Here is a 16885-nt window from a genome sequence, read left to right as displayed (position 1 = left end):
GGGAGTGGCTGAGGCGTGGTCCTGCTCCTGAAATTCAGCTAAAACTTTATCTCCAATTCACTAGCTAGGACCCCGCCTCGGCCGAGGGCGAACCTTCATTGATTGAAGGAGATTAAGCCAGGGTGAGAGTTTCGCAGTTTGGGGAAGGCTTACCGTAATTTCCGGACTATTGAGCGCACCTGAATATAAACTGCACCCACTGAATTTTAAAAAAATAATGATTTTGAACATAAATAAGCTGCACATGTCTATAAGCCGTACGTGCCTACCGGTACATTGAAACAAATGAACTTTACACAGGCTTTAACAAAACACGGCTTGTAACAAAAATAAATAGGCTTTAACAAAACACGGCTTGTAACAAAAATAAAAAAAAATTGTGGTAAACAGTAGCCTATCAAGAAAGTCATTGGTCACTATCTTCCTCCTCCTGTGCACTGAAACCACTGAAGTCATCTCCTTCGGTGTCGGAGTTGAATAGCCTCAGAATTGCTTCATCCGATGTTGGATCGTTTTCATTGTCGCTCTCGTTACTTTCATCCGGAGGCAAATTCCCCGCTGAGCTCATGCTGCCCTCTTCAACATGCAGCAGTCCAGCCTTTTGAAACCCGTTGAATCCATAAATTAGCCGCGTCATTGTTTAAGCCGCGAGGTTCAAAGCGTGGGAAAAAAAAGTAGCGGCTTATAGTCCGGAAAGTACGGTAGTTGAGAATCCACTGCGGCTCCCAGGCCATGCAGATCCCCAAAATAAGTCATCCTAAGAAAGCAAGGCTGCCTGCCCTTTGCACAGGTCGTCGAAGCTGTGGCGGGTGTAAAGTTGGTAGGCTTGGGAAGACCAGCGGCCCATGACCTTGATGAGGTGGTCTGGGACTCCTCTGCTTGACGTGGTGGTGGCTGCCCCTATGCGGAAGGAATGGCTGGAGAAGGAGTTGGGATTAATCCCGGAGGTGATTAGAACTGATCTGAAGTGTAAAAGGAACCAGGATCGATTGGCGACTTGGCCTGTTTCGGTGATGAACAGCGGTTCATGGGAAGAAGTTTGCTGCATTTTCCTGAGCTGCAGATAGTGTATGAGGGGTTCGTAGGGGCTCAGATATGAATTTCGTTTAAAGTAAAATATGGGAACTGGGTTGCTTGCCTGGTTTGTTTTGCTCCGTTTGAGCGAATAGCCTAAGCAATCTTCAGAGATGGGATAAAGGTCTGATGCGCAAGGGTGTAGATTGGGGTTAAACTTGGCTGAAGAAGAAGCGAATTCTGAGCATCGCAAGAAACCAACGAAAGCAAGTAGAAACATGGATTCCAGAGTGCGCGCCAGGTGGGCGGAAACGTGGTTAGAGCGAAGGGTGGCAATGCAGTGAGAAATAAGATCGGCGAGGAGTCGATGTAGGTGTTTGGCGCTGAAGGCCTTTAATAAGTAAAGACAACTGGGAGAGCGTTGCAGGGGAGCCAGTGAGTCATTTTGCAAAGAAGTTGATACCGCTAAGGTCAACCTTAATGGTGGGTATCTTGATGTGAAGAATTGAGTGAACATAGGAGATGAGCTGCATACGGAGGCCACGTCGAAGGAAGGGAACGGAAGGTTAAACGTGGCGTGGAAGGAGCGGAACGAGTTCCGGGCCGTCTAGTAAGTAGAAAGAGTGCTGGGGGCTAAGCTGCTGATGATGGCTTGTTGGGAAAAAGAGATGAGTTCTGCGATGGTTGGTTTCGGATGAGGAATGTCGTGTCTGAAAATGGTGGGACAGGGGTTGGATTCTCCTCCGCGTCTGGAGCTAAGGTTCTGAAGATCTGGAAGGAGAAGCGAGACAAAGAGTCAGCGATGGAGTTATGGTGGCCAGGAACATGTTTAGCTCGGCGGATAAACTGATGAGTGACCGACAGCCACATGAGACGGCGTATGAAGGGCATGATCGTGGGAGAGTTTGTTCTGCCTTTGTTAATGATGTCGACTACAGCGATATTATCAGAATGGATGAGTATAGACCTTTTTGGCCACTCGTGCCCCCCAGAGGAGAGCGGTGATAACGATCGGATATATTTCGTGGACTGCTGAAGATGATTGGAGGGGCCTTGGAGGAAGTTGCGGAATTCGATGGGCCATTCAGCTGAAAACCATCGTCTGCCGTAGTGGCCCCCAAAACCGGCGGAAGGAGCAGCGTCAGTATAGAGCTGAATGTCTTCTGGGTTGGAAAGTCGGTCGTCGTAAAAGAAGGTGATACCGTTCCAGTTGGAGAGGACATGCAGCCACATCTGCACCTCGGTTCTGGAGGGGGTATCCATGGAGACTGGATCGATAAGTGAGGGTGTGGATGATGCGAGGGAGAGCAAGTGCGAAATAAAGGAGCGGCCCTGGGGGATGATGCACAAGGCAAAGTTCAGATGTCCCGAGAGGGAGTGTAGTTGTCGTTTAGTGAAAGAGGGAGTAAGATGAAAGTTTTGTAGGAGGAGAATGATGCGGTGGAGTTTCTCCGCGGGCAAAGAAGCTTGGAACCGGATAGTGTCGAGAGTAATCCCGAGAAACTCAAAGATGTGTGAAGGGCCTTCTGTTTTCTCTTCAGAGAGAGGGATGCCAAGCTGAGCGAAGACTGATTTCATGGTCAAGAGACCGTGGGCTGGAGGTGATGAAGGAGGAGTTATATATAACTAGGAAGTCGTCAAGGAGGTGGACCAGGTGAGGAATTTTTGTGGTTGTTGGAGAGAATCCAACACAAAGCCTCTGATAGTGTGTCAAATAATTTAGGGCTGCTCTTGCAGCCGAAAGTGAGTCTCACGGCAAAGTAGTAGGCGTCCTTCCAGTGGACGCTGAAGAGGCACCAGAAGTCCGGATGGATGGAGAGGACTTTGGTATCGGTATGTTGGGTGGAGGAATCGCTGACGCCAAGGAGAAGTGCTGGGTGTGTGGTTGGAGCGGGGGAAACGGGAGGAGGGGGGCTGGCATCTCGGTGCTGGTAGTGTGGCCGTGGGACTGCTGGGTTGGAGGAATGGGGAGGAGGGGGGGGGAGCAGAGCCAGAAAAGAGAGCATGGGATGGTTGGAGGGTAGGGAAAGAAGAAGTAGGGACTGGCATCCCGGTGCCAGGAATCTGCATGGTAGGAGGTAAACTGCAGCCCTCGTTGTGCTGGGGAAGATCGTTGGAGGCGCCTGAGGAAAGGGGGCAGAAGGGTTGTAAGTTGGCAGCCCAGTGGTGATGATGGGTGCTGTGGATGGATGAGAGAGGGGGAAAGAGGAAAGAAGACCTGGCAACCCGGTGCCAGAGTAGAGGGCAGAAAAGGGTGTGTGTGGAAGAACAGCAGTAGTACAGACTGATGAATCCAAGCCAGAAGGTGGGATGGAGTGCTGTGGAAATTGAAGAGAGGAAAAGAGAGTCGGCATCCCGGTGCCGCTGTGCAAACATGAGTTTGCCTGAGGAAGTGGAGGGGGATGAGAGGTGGCGCGCTGCAAACCTGGCAACCCGGAACTTTGTGGTTGGGAGGGCGGGGCTAGGAGGTGCGTGGTGACATCACTGTTGTTGACGTTACGCCGGTGTGTTTTGGATGGATGTACGTCTGTGTTTTTTGCCTGACGTGACTTTTGGAAAGTTGTGAGGAGTTGGAACAGTTTTGCTTTGTTGTCAGAGCGGTGGTGAAGTATCCCCTTCTCTTTTAACGCTTTTAGCAGACGGACTACGGTCCAATCGGAGATCTTGGCTGGTGCGTCTTCGACGGGGGACCTGGCTGGAGCACGGGAGCGGTGGCGGTGGCCTTGGGCGCGGCGTGCTGGGGAGCCGGAGTCGTCGGAGACTCGTTCCCGAGCGCTGGGTCTGGAGCGAGCGGAGGAAGAGAGAGGGGACTTACGTTTCCGTTGACTACGTCTGGGAGTGGCAGGTCTCCCTCTGTCACCGGTGAGTGAGTTATTGGAGGACGGCTGTGGATCGGAACCTTCGTACAGAAGGATTGAACGGAGAGAGGGATCCTGGTGGATGCAGCTGGTCGGCTTGTTGGAGATCGGCGGTTTGGCTCCGCCGTGCGGTCTGGGTGTTCCCGGTGGCGGCGTCTCGTGGGTATTCCTGGGGTTGTTTGGAGAGGGCAGCAGATCGAGGGCTTCCCTTGGGTGTATGGGTGGCCTATGTGAAGGCAAAACAATCGTCGTCATCGTCAGATGGGCTGAGGAACAGCAGATCCATGTTTGATCCAAGGTAAGATGGTTTTTGTTTTTTTCCTTCTGCGTGGCGTCTGGTTCCGGATGCGGAAAACGCGAACAGGCCGAGGTTTAGAGTGGGTGGATATTTATAGGAGTTTGGCCGGAAGTGGGGGAGTGGTTGAGGCGTGGTCCTGCTCCTGAAATTCAGCTAAAACTTTATCTCCAAGTTAGGTTAGGTTAGGTTAGGTAGTTACTTTATTAATCCCCGAGGGGAATTTTTTTTAGAACAATAGAAAAGCAATAAAATAGCAGTAAAATAGCAGTAAAAACTATAAAATATAAATATAAAATGCACAGTATATACATTATATACAGTACAGTATATATCTATATATATTATATACAAACAACCAAGAAACACAGTCAACAGTGTTATTGTACTGTGATGGATTTTGCCAGAGGTGAGTTATTGTAAAGTCTTATGGCAGTGGGCAGGAATGATCTCCTGTATCTGTCTTTGTGACAGCGGAGCTGGAGGAATCTTTTGGAGAAAGTGCTCCGCTGTCCCTGCAGCAGGTGGTGGAGAGGGTGGTCAGGATTATCCAATATGGATAATAGTTTGTTCAGCGTCCTCCTCTCCACCACCTTTTCCAGACTATCCAGATTGTAGCCGATGATGGAGCCGACCTTCTTAACCAGTTTGTTAAGTCTGTTGGTGTCACCGGCTCCAATGCAGCAGACCACAGTGAAGTACAATGCACTGGCCACAACAGACTGGTAGAACATCTCCAACATCTTGCTGCACACATTGAAGGATCGAAGTTTTGAATTATATTAAACTACATGAATCTGGTAGACATTACAGATAGGCTTTACAACAGGTTATTTGCCAGCCCAGATGTACGTAGCCAAGGAGTGGCCATAAAGAGAAAAACTTTTTTTTAATCGTGTAATTCAAAGTGCTTCACATAAAAAACATTAAAAGCATAAAAATTTAAGGCAAAAGAAAAGGAAATTTCAAAACAATTAAGAAACATTAAAAACAGCCATTAAAACATTAAACAAGCTAAAAATAGAATAAAAGTTGCAGAGCAGTTTAAGAAATAAAATACAGTAGTAAAATGCAGAAATACAGGAAATTGATCATCATCCTTGAATCTGATTCAATTAAAGGCAGCAGCAAACAGAAAAGTCTTCAATGTTGATTTGAAGCAGCTGAGAGTCTCAGCAGACCTGCAGGTTTCTGGGAATTTGTTCCAGATATGTGGAGCAGAAAAACTGAACGCTGCTTCTCCATGTTTAGTTCTGACTCTGGTGACAGAAAGGAGACCCGTCCCAGACAACCTGAAGGGTCTGGATGATTCATAAGGTTGCAGCAGATCACAAATGTATTTTGGCCCTAAACCATTCAGTGCTTCATAAACCAACAGCAGTATTTTAAAGTAAATTCTTTGTTGGACAGGAAGCCAGTGTAAAGATATCAGAACTGGAGTGATGTGATCCACTTTCTTGGTCTTAGTGAGGACTTTAGCAGCAGCGTTCTGAATCAGCTGCAGTTTTCTGATTGACTTTTTACAGAGACCTGTAAACACACCGTTACAATAGTTGAGTCTACTGAAGATGAATGCATGGACAAGTTGAGACATAAATCCTATAATCCTTGATATATGCTTCAGGTGACAGTAGGCTAATTTTGTAATTGTCTTGATATGGCTGTTCAGATTGAGATCTGAATCCATAACTACACCTAGATTTCTGGCTCGGTTTCTGGTTTTTAACATCAGTGATTGAAGTTGAGCACTGACTTTCAATCGTTCTTCCTTGGCCCCAAAAACAATTACTTCTATTTAATCTTTGTTTAATTGAAGAAATTCTGGCACATCCAGTTATTGATTTGTTCAATGTGTTTACCTAACCATGGTATGGGATTATAGTACTTATTAAATAATGCATTATTTAATAAATATGGATTCAAGGCAGACAGTTTTAAAACGTAAGGAACATCACCTCTTTCAGCAGCCATTCAGCTCATAGTTAAGTCAACTGATCACAGTTACAAACTGTCACCTGATTGAAATGGCAAAATTTTGGATGGAAGAAAGAGAAGATTACCTCATCAATTTATTTGAGGAAAAACCATGTCTGTGTGACAGAACTGTTGCAATTTACTCTCTATCAGTATCCTCTTTTAAGCTTTTAAGATGCTACAAATTAAATGCAGCCAGCAGTTAAAACAGAATTACAGAAATTTACTGCAGTGAAGTTGTTAACACTGTCTCGTCTAGTTTCTTTGGTTTAAACTGCACTGCCTGCATCAATGCACACTTCTTTTTTCTTCAATCAAGTTAAATAAAAGTATAGACTCAGTTATTTGCCTCAAAATTAATCATCATCTTGCTGCCATTTATTGATGTTATGGATTGTTTTGTTTTGCTTTGTGGACATCCTGGGCTAAACTGAAATGGTCCACAGGGCAGTTCTGGCCCTTGGGTTGTATTTTGCCCATGCATGCTTTAGACATTTATAGAGTACACTGGATGAAAACAAAAACAGCAGCAGTGATCACCTTTGTTGGTGTGTACCATTTGATCTGGGATTTGTCTGTCACATTCTAAGTCGTAGCTCTGTAAAAGACAATCAGTCCGATGACTAAAACTTTGTCAACTGCTTTAGACATGAGTGGTTCATTACATTTGTAGAAAACAAAGCATTAGTTGTGTTTAGTTCCGATGATACACACTTAAAGAGGGATGAAGACATTGCTTTGCATCTTTTATAAAATCGACAAGCAGTTCTTTAAAGATGTGGACATTTCTATGGGCTGTAAAAGTTCATCGTCACCAGTTGATAAACCCGAATCAGCAGTAAACTGTGTCTGCTTATCTGCACATTTATAATGCATGTAGGACTGATCGATTAATTTAAGTATAAAGATTAGGGAATCTTGGGATGTTTTAGACCTTTGGTATTTCATTTAATAAACCTAGCGTCAGTATTGCAATTTTACAAATAGACATCACTATTCGGATTGCCAGCAGGAAAGGGCTGCACACTCTGTGAATGTGACTCCAGTGGCATGCAGTTAATTGCTCACTACCTGTTGTTAAATCCTACTGACCTTTTCAAATGTGAAAGAGGTGGAATGACTGGGGTGAGTCATGATTGGTGGAGAAAGGTAGAGAGTAAAAACTCCACTCTGCTTCAGATATGCTAGGTGTGTTTTTACCTCGAGGTGATTGATGTTCTGTTATGAGGTGAGGTGTTTCTGGACCTAAATGCAGCCACACAGACTCAGGTGAAAGGCAGGATATACACTTTGAGCACTGCTCAAAAAAATAAAGGGAACACTTAAACAACACAATGTAACTCCAAGTCAATCACACTTATGGGAAATCAACCTGTCCAGTTAGGAAGCAACACTGATTGTGAATCAATTTCACCTGCTGTTGTGCAAATAGAACAGACAACAGGTGGAAATGAGGCAATTATCAAGACAACCCCTATAAAGGAACGGTTCTGCAGGTGGTGACCACAGACCATTTCTCTGTCCTCGTCCTTTCTGGATGATTTTTGGTCGCTTTTGCATTTTGCCAGTGTCCTCACCACTAGAGGTAGCATGAGGCGGTGTCTACAACCTACAGAAGTTGCTCGGGTAGTGCAGCTCATCCAGGATGGCACATCAATGCACGCTGTGGCAAGAAGGTTTGCTGTGTCTGTCAGCACAGTGTCAAGAGCACAGAGGAGATACCAGGAGACAGGCCGGTCCACCAGGAGACGTGGAGGGGGCCGTAGGAGGACAACAACCCAGCAGCGGGACCGCTATCTGCTCCTCTGTGCAAGGAGGAACAGGAGGAGCGCTGCCAGAGCCCTACAAAATGACCTCCAGCAGGCCACTAATGTGCATGTTTCTGCTCAAACTGTCAGAAACAGACTCCATGAGGGTGGTATGAGGACCCGACGTCCACAAGTGGGACCTGTGCTTACAGCCCAACACCGTGCAGGGCAATTGGCATTTGCCAGAGAATACCAAGATTGGCAGCTTCGCCATTGGCGCCCTGCGGTCTTCACGGATGAGAGCAGGTTCACACTGAGCACATGTGACAGACGTGACAGAGTCTGGAGATGCCGTGGAGAACGTTCTGCTGCCTGCAACATCTTCCAGCGTGACCGGTTTGGTGGTGGGTCAGCGATGGTCTGGGGAGGCATTTCTTCGGAGGGCCGCACAGCCCTCCATGTGCTAGCCAGAGGTACCCTGACTGTCATTAGGTATCGGGATGAGATCCTCAGACCCATTGGAAGACCATATGCTGGTGCAGTGGGCCCTGGGTTCCTTCTGATGCAGGACAATGGTCGGCCTCATGTGGCTGGAGTGTGTCAGCAGTTCCTGCATGATGAAGGCATTGATGCTATGGACAGGCCTGCCCGTTCCCCAGACCTGAATCCAATCCAGCACATCTGGGACATCATGTCTCGTTCCATCCACCGACGCCACGTCCACCACAGACTGTACAGGAGTGGACTGATGCTTTGATCCAGGTCTGGGAGGATATCCCTCAGGAGAACATCCGTCGTCTCATCAGGAGAATTCCCAGGCATTGTAGGGAGTGCATACAGGCACGTGGAGGCCAAACACATTTGGACTTGTCTTGAGGAATTTCCACAGAAGTTGGATCAGCCCGTGATCTGATTTTTCCACTTTCATTTTGAGTATGATTCTGAATCCAGACCTCCATGGGATAATGATTTTGATTTCCATTGATCATTCTTATGTTATTTTGTTCTTAACACATTCCACTATGTAATGAATAAAGATTTTCAACTGGAATATTTCATTCATTGAGATGGGTGGGTGGGTGACTGGCAGTATCTAGCAGTATGGACTGGCACTAGATGACTGCAGGAGTACATATAGTTGGGGAGATTGGTGGCAGCTGCTGAGACTGGTGAGGGGTGTGGCCGTGGGAGGTGACAGAAGGCAGGGAGGGGAGGACACAGAACACATGGGAAAACAATAACAAACAGACAGGGGAATGACAGAAAACATGAAGAGAGGTGATTGGGGACAAAACAGAGGAGCAAACAGTAGGAGCAGACAGGAATCCTGACATGTTCTTTTCTGATAAAGCTGGTCTATGAGATGCCACCGGGAAACCAAGCCTTAACCTAAAGGTGCGCTAAAGAAACCAGAAGTGCAATAAACATTTGTGACAAATGTGAATAAATCCCCTTTAGGCGCTTCCCAGATATGGTTTTCATTAGCTTTAATGACCTTTGACCAAGAAAATCCTTTCAGTTCATTGTTTGTACAGAGTGAATTTTTTTTGTCATGTTTGGAGAAATTCCTTCAAGTTGTTTTTGAGATATTATGTTTCAGAAAGTGGGACCAAAAGTTGAATGGACAACCTGAAAAAAGTATGCACAGAGGGAGAAAAATGCTGGTCTGTCGATGCTCTAGTGTGAAATAATTGAAAGCTTTGCTGGCTGAAACATCCACCACAGCTGTTACATGACCTGGGGTTAATTCAATGCCCAGAAGTTGTCAAGCAAGTTGTCTAAATGTTTTTATTGTCTTAATTGTGGACTGTATATCTATTGTTTTAGCAAATTGTAACACACTTCCTTTTTTTGCTATGTAAGGCAATACATTTAACATGCATTTTTTAAATGTCCAAATGTTTACAATTCATTTTAAAAGTCGTTTAGGTTTCCTGATACTGGTTGGGGTCAGGGTTCAACTATGAATTTACCCATTTATAATGGCTGGGTGATATAACTTGAAATTATAGCCCAAGCAATATTGAAATTGTGAAACTGATACTGAATGAATTTTTAACACATAACATATCTGGAGATTTATTTTTTTGTTTAAACTGATCAAGATATGCACTGAGGGGTTATTTTATTTTACATTTTACTATTCAATAATGACACTTTTAAAACGATCTCAAAACATTTTGGGCATTTCTGCATTGCATTTTCTTATTATTTACTGGTCAATATAAACTTCAATGCTGAGATACCTGATGTAAACGGACAGATTAGCCTGGCCAATTTATTTTATTGCAATGCTAATTGAAAGGTTTGAAATATTACGATAAATTATATAAGATAGTGGGTGGCAGTGGCTCAGATGGTAGAGTGGGTTGCCCATAAATCGGAAGGTTGGCGGTTAAATCCCTGGCTCCTCCTGTCCTCATGCCCAAGGGCAAGACACTGAACCCAAAGTGGCTCCCGATGGCGTACCATAGGTGTGCGAATGTGTGTGAATGTAACACTGATGGCAAGCACCTTGTATGGCAGCTCAGCTTCATTAGTGTGTGGATGTTTGTGTAAATTGTTGAATGGGAAATGCTTTGAGACCGCAAAGGGGAAAAAGCGCTATACAAGTGCAGACCATTTGCCATAAAGGAGGACATTTACTTTGATAACAATGATAAAAAATTATATTCAGTATGTAAGTAAAATAAAATATTATAGTGTTTTTTATTTTGCTGTAGCGAGGGAGCAACAAGCCGATTGGTAGAAGCAGAGCGGAGGGAGCGGGCTGGGATGTAGGGGTTGACCATGTCCTGGATGTAGACTGGACCCGATCTGTTCACAGCACGGTACGCAAGTACCAATGTTTTGAAGCAGATGCGGGCAGCTACTGGTAACCAGTGAAGGGAGCGGAGGAGTGGAGTAGTGTGAGTGAATTTAGGAGGTTAAAGACCAGTCGAGCTGCGGCATTCTGGATGAGCTGCAGAGGTCGGATGGCACTAACAGGTAGACCTGCCAGGAAGGAGTTACAGTAGTCCAGACGTGAGATGACCAGAGCCTGGACCAGAACCTGCGTCGCCTTCTGAGTGAGAAGAGGACGGATTCTCCTGATGTTGTGCAGCATGTATCTACAGGAACGCGTCGTTGCAGTGATGTTGGCAGAAAGAGAGAGTATATATGCGTAGCAATGAAAAGATACATCGTGTCGTTGGAGGATTTGGCCGAGCGGAAGCATGTAGATAGAAAATAAAACTGGACCTAAAATTGAACCTTGTGGTACACCACAGGTAATGTGTGTCGTGGAAGAAAAGTAATTACCTATGGTGACCGAGTAGGTTCTTTCTAAAAGGTAAGAATAAAACCAGCTAACTGCAGCGTCCTTGATGCCAACCCAGGTTTTGAGGCGATCGATTAAAATGGTGTGATCTACGGTGTCAAAAGCTGCACTTAGGTCTAAAAGAATTAAAACTGCACTCTCCCCCGTCTGCTGCTAAAAGGAGGTCATTAGTTACCTTGAGGAGGGCAGTTTCTATGCTATGTAGTGCTCTAAAACCAGACTGAAATTTCTCAAAGATATTGTTATGTTTCGTAAAAGCTAAGAGTTGTGTTGAAACCACTTTTTCTAAAACCTTTGATAAAAATGGAAGTTTAGAAATTGGCCTAAAATTGGAGAAAACAGAAGGATCAAGCTTGGGTTTCTTTAAAAGAGGTTGGACCATAGCATGTTTAAAAATCGATGGGTAGCTGCCATTTGCTAAGGAGCTATTTATAATCAATAAAATACTGGGCCCTACAGTGCCAATAACCTCTTTGAGAAATTTAGTGGGAATAAAATCAAGGCTGCAATGTGGTTGATTTCATGTGAGATATGATTTGGGATAAGAAGGACAGCGATACAGGTTCAAAATTACTAAAATAGCTTTGAATGTCCCTACTGGCATGTAAAACACGGGTTGGGGGTGGGGGCAATTTGTTTTCTTATTTCCTTTACCTTATTTGTAAAATAATTTAACAACTTCTCACACATCTCTCTGTGGCATCAGTAAAATGACAGGGGGAGGGGTTTATGACCAAGTCTATGACCTTGAATAAATCTCTGAGGTTTGAGTGATTATCTAAGATTAAACTGGAGAAGAAGGAAGCTCTTGCTTCTTTAACTGCCTTTTGATAATTCCTCATTGCATCTTTCCAGATCTCATAAAATACATGTAGGCTAGTTTTTTTTCCATTTTCTTTCCTTTCTCCTACAGTCTCTCTTGAGTTCTTGGGTGGATTCATTTAGCCAGGGCTGTGGTGTTCTATTGACTTTTTGACCTTGTAGGGGTCAACAGAGTCCAGGACAGTCTGACAGGTGTGATTAAAAAGGGAGACCAGCTCCTCTGTATCAGAATGTGGATTAAAAGCAGTTAAAGAAGCAGCAATAAAACGCTCTGAGAATTTGCTAGCAGACATGGAGTTAAAAACCCGGCAACGGGCAGGTGAACTGAGATTTGTGGGAGGTTGGGACAAAACCACATTGAATAAAACTGCTTTGTGATCAGACACACAGATATCCTTAATTTTAAAGTTTTCAGGGCTGAGACCATTATATAGGACGAGGTCAAGGATGTGACCCTTTGAATGTTTGGGTTGTTGTTTTGCCTGAGTGAGGTTAAAAGATTCCAAAGTATCCATAAAATCTTTGACAAGAGTCTGAAACGGGCAGCAGACATGTATGTTAAAATCACCTAGAATAAGAATTTTGTCATACTGTGACATAAAATAAGTTAAGAGTTCAGCAAACTTGTGGATAAAAATACTGTTCGGCTTTGGCGGTCTGTAGATTATTAAAATGATGACAGGTGCTTTCGAGTTGACCATAAAACCAAGATGTTCAAAAGATGTAAAGTTACTATGTAAGATGGAAGTGCATTTAAAATATTTTCTGTGAATAACAGCAACACCCCCCCCCCCTGCCTGACAGCCGGGGTTGATGAAGGTGTGTTAAATCAGGGGGGGTTTCCTCTATCAGAGGACTGCAGTCTCTCTCAGATAACCATGTCTCAGTGATAATAAAAAAGTCCAGTTTGTTATAGGTAATAAAATCATGGCATAAAAAAATACTTATTATTGAGAGAGCTGATGTTTAAAAGACCAAAGTTTGCCAGATTACTATTATTTGCAGATAGTAAGGGATGTTACAGAGGAACTCTAATCAAATTATTATAATTAGCAGCAGCTGGGTGTGATACTGGGCGTGCTGCAGTGGATCTGTGGTAGGGAATGATGGTGGTAATAAAAGAAGGTGCACCAGTCCTGTTTTGGAGAGTGGAGTCCAGCAGTGAATTGAGGAGTGCCTGAAAGTCTCGTTTTAAAACCTCCGACTGTCCAGCTCTCATGTCATTAGCTCCGATGTGGGTGATTATGGTGCTGATGTTGGGATATTTAGGTAGGATGTCTTAGAGGGGCCGGATGAGGGGTGAAGGCAAGTGTCGCAAAACATGGAGCTGCCAATGACCAGGGTGGAGGTGGTAGAATCCACATAGGGTGGAAGAGGGCCATCTGGGTCAGACAGTCTGGGCTGAGGGGACTGAGAGGGGGTGGGGTGGGGTCTGGAGGGTCCAGGCTGTCTGGATGCACGGGGGCCAGGAGCAGGGTGAGGCGAGTGGGACAGAGAGCACCGGTCCTCATCTGAGGTCAGTACTTTGAACCGGTTTGAGAGCTGGAGAGAAGGGTGATGTGACGAATGTTGTCCTTGTGAACTTCTTCCGTGGCGCCATGGTACCATCTTCCAGGAGGGGGACCGGGGGGTGAAATTTGTGGGACCAGTCAGGGTAGGTGAACAAGGGAGATGTGGGGGAGCAGCGGTGATGGCAGGAGGACCATGTAGAGCAGCGTGAGAGGTGGTGCTGGTGGGGATGGCAGCAGGAGGGTCATGAGGAACGGTGTGTGTGGTAGCGATGGCAGGAGGGTCCAGAAGTGGCAAGGTAGCAGCAAACAGAGCAGAATGAAGAGGTCTGAGCCCAGGAGAACCAACTAGAACAGTGCTGTTAAAATTGTCCTGCAATTTGGATTGGTCCTTTAAAATGGCATTTCGCTGAGGTTAGCAGCTTGATGTGGCCTTTCAGTTCGATAAGGAGGTCTTGTAAGTGGTTGATCTTGGTACATTTGGAGCAGATAAAAGCACTAGTGGTAAAATCTTCTTCAGGAACGATGATAAACATGTCGCACAGATCACATTTCATAACCTTCGGGTTATCGCTCTCCGGACCAGCCGGAGAGCTGTGCGGCGTCATGGTTAAAAAAGTGGTTAAACTTTTTGAAAAATGTGAAAAAGGCCGGATAAAGATAAAAGGACGGATAAAGGGATAAGAACAACAGGTAAAAACATAGCTGAAACAGGTGGGATGTGGCCGGCAGGACACACTTAGCCCCCCCCCCCCTCCCCAAAACACACACACACACACACACACACACACACACACACACACACACACACACACACACACACACGGCTAGAGTGGTTAGCGGTTAGCCCCCCCCGGAGCTACACTACACAGCCTGTTGGGGCGAGACGACGGTTAAATCGCCTCCCCGCAGTCGGCACCCAGACTTTAGTTTAGCCCAACTGCAACTGGGCAAAGGGAGGCAGCCAGAAGGGGCAACCGATTCGCCGGGCAGTGGACAAGAGGGGAGTAGCCTCTTGTTAGCTTGTTAGCAGCTAGCAGTAGTTACTTCCTCTCAGGCTCAGGTGGAGCACTCCTAAGCCACCTATTTCAGTCAGAGACACTAACGTCAAATAACTGGATGTACAGTATTGATAACAGCCTGAAGCAGAATGGGCTCTGATCATTTAGATCATTTAGAGTAGCACAGTGTGCTGCTTAGTCTCAGTGAGTCTTTCCTTTGGGGTTGCAACCAGACCATATGTGGAACAGGAAGGTTTAACGTGTGATGGATCCCAGTGCTACAGAATAGTTCAATAAATCGTCTCCATCTGTAGTGTTCAAATTCATTTAAAATTGTATGCAGTGTCGGGACATATTCTGTATGATTTATGACAGGGAACAGTTTGCTCATAAGGATGCCCGAGGTGGTGTGGTCCAACATGTTTGCACAACTGTCCTACCTCTTCTGACAGTGAGTGTGTAAGTAACTCATCAATATGTCTTTAAAATCTGGTATTTCTATATTTGTTGCTGACTTTTTATTCTCTATCTGCAGGTAATTTACTTTTTTCTTTTAAAAATGTTCAGACACATTTATTGATGCGCAGTTCACTTTTCCAAACGTCACAGAAGTCAGCATGGACTAAAACTATGGATCACTTTTTGTTTTGACACGGCATAAATTAAGTGGCCACATCTTCCAAAGTTCTTAATTTATTTTAGATAGATAGTTGGAAGGTGTGTCAGCCAACTTCACTCATGGCCAATCAAATTAGCTCCTCTTGTCCATTTAAAACCACTGTTGTGCAGTGTACTGTCAGTTGTGTAATTGCTGAAAAAAGGAACAGACCAGCTAGCGTGGCTGCACCAACTGTAGATTACAGCTCCGTCTACCCAAGTATAATCAGAATGCAGGTACGCCATTGCCAGGGTAGTTCACCTTTGTCATTAGCTGTCATTACTTTGATGCTTTTCTCATGTATTAACCACTTAAACATGCCTGCGTTTGTATGTTTGTCTTTGTGCCTCAATAACATAATGCATTCCTTATCCTCTAACTTTAAACCCCCAACTAACTGCCTAAAACCACAATCATTAATCCATAATCTTACAAAAACTTGGTTCAAACCTGTACTCAAAGACCAGGTTTTAACCCACTAGTGGCCGTTTGGAGCTTTGCCCCAGAATGAAAAAATGTACTCAATAAAAAAGTAGCTAAAGTCTAAGTCATCCAATCTATTTTCTCTATATTACTGAAGTCTGCAAGGAAGTATGAAAGGCTTGTGTTCTGTGCTGCCACTGTCAAGTTCAGCTTTGCCTTAAATGTGCCAGTTTGCCCTTTGGCTATTGTAGTACTGGGAGTGGTTGCAGAAGATTCGAATTCTAGAGGCGTAGCCCAGTGAATGTCACTTTTTCGGTATGCAGAATGGTGCCACATTCATGGGTTTTTTGCGGTATTGGTGCACGCAGTAAGTAGCAGGACAAGAACATGTTTTTTTGGGCAGTGCAAAATTTAAGTTGGTTCGGGGCCATGTGTCTTCACGGTGAGAATGTTGATGCCTTGGTTTTTAATGTCATACTGCATCCTTCTTATTCATAGAGGTGTGCCAGTTAGCTATCTTAATCTTTCCATTATACAATCGAGGAGAATTCCCCTCTGGCTTGATGGACTCGGTCCATTAACACTCCCTTGTAGTGGCTTTTGTAGAAGAAGGTATGAGAAAGAGGGACTGGGAGTAGTAAATCTGTGCACAGATGTAATAATTGCCACACCTTAATCACAGCAACTTACTGCACTGACTATCAAAGGTTTTGAAGGACACAACAACTTTAAAAAGTGGAGGAACACAACTCTTAAAAAAAAAAATATAGCATGATGCAGAGGAATAGAATGACACTTTCCAAAGACAAAATCTAGATGACTCATTAAAGTTACGATTTATTTATTTGTTTTTTGTTGCTCGTTTGGTCCAGAGCTTCAGACTTTTCGGTTTAGTCCAAACCAAAATAGCAGGTGTTCAAGAACAAGAGGACCAAAATGTCTCTGATGTGGATCAAAATGAGCCATCGTCCAGGTTGTTTGCAGTGTGAAAACACCACTTAGATGGTTCGGACCTTCAGACCAATTGTAGGAAATTAAGCCAGACTGTCATTACCTATTAAACAATAAAATAAGAAAAAGAACTGGAAGAGAAGTACAAATGAGCCATGGCAGCTCATGAAAAGAGAAAGAGACAACGTATTTAATTGTAATTTGATTTGGCGGTAGTTATACCATAATAATATAGTGACATTGAAATTAATCTCCTCAACTATTTCCATCTAATCAAAGAAAAAAGTAGCTAACAGCCTATTTGATGACACGGT

General features: G+C 44.6%; 1 pseudogene; it reads right to left on the bottom strand.

Annotated features, from left to right (window-relative positions):
- Positions 1-1647: 1647 nt before the first annotated feature.
- LOC138618407 (uncharacterized) lies at positions 1648-13541 on the bottom strand (annotated as a pseudogene).
- Between the last annotated feature and the right edge of the window lie 3344 nt (positions 13542-16885).

The sequence above is a fragment of the Brachyistius frenatus genome, unplaced genomic scaffold (assembly GCF_029030835.1).
Source record: "Brachyistius frenatus isolate BFR_SWC_R1_liver_20210118 unplaced genomic scaffold, ASM2903083v1 Contig_16, whole genome shotgun sequence".
In the NCBI taxonomy this organism is placed as follows: domain Eukaryota; kingdom Metazoa; phylum Chordata; class Actinopteri; family Embiotocidae; genus Brachyistius; species Brachyistius frenatus.
The sequence above is the reverse complement of the archived record's forward strand: the minus strand, read 5'-3'. Positions and strand labels throughout refer to the sequence as shown.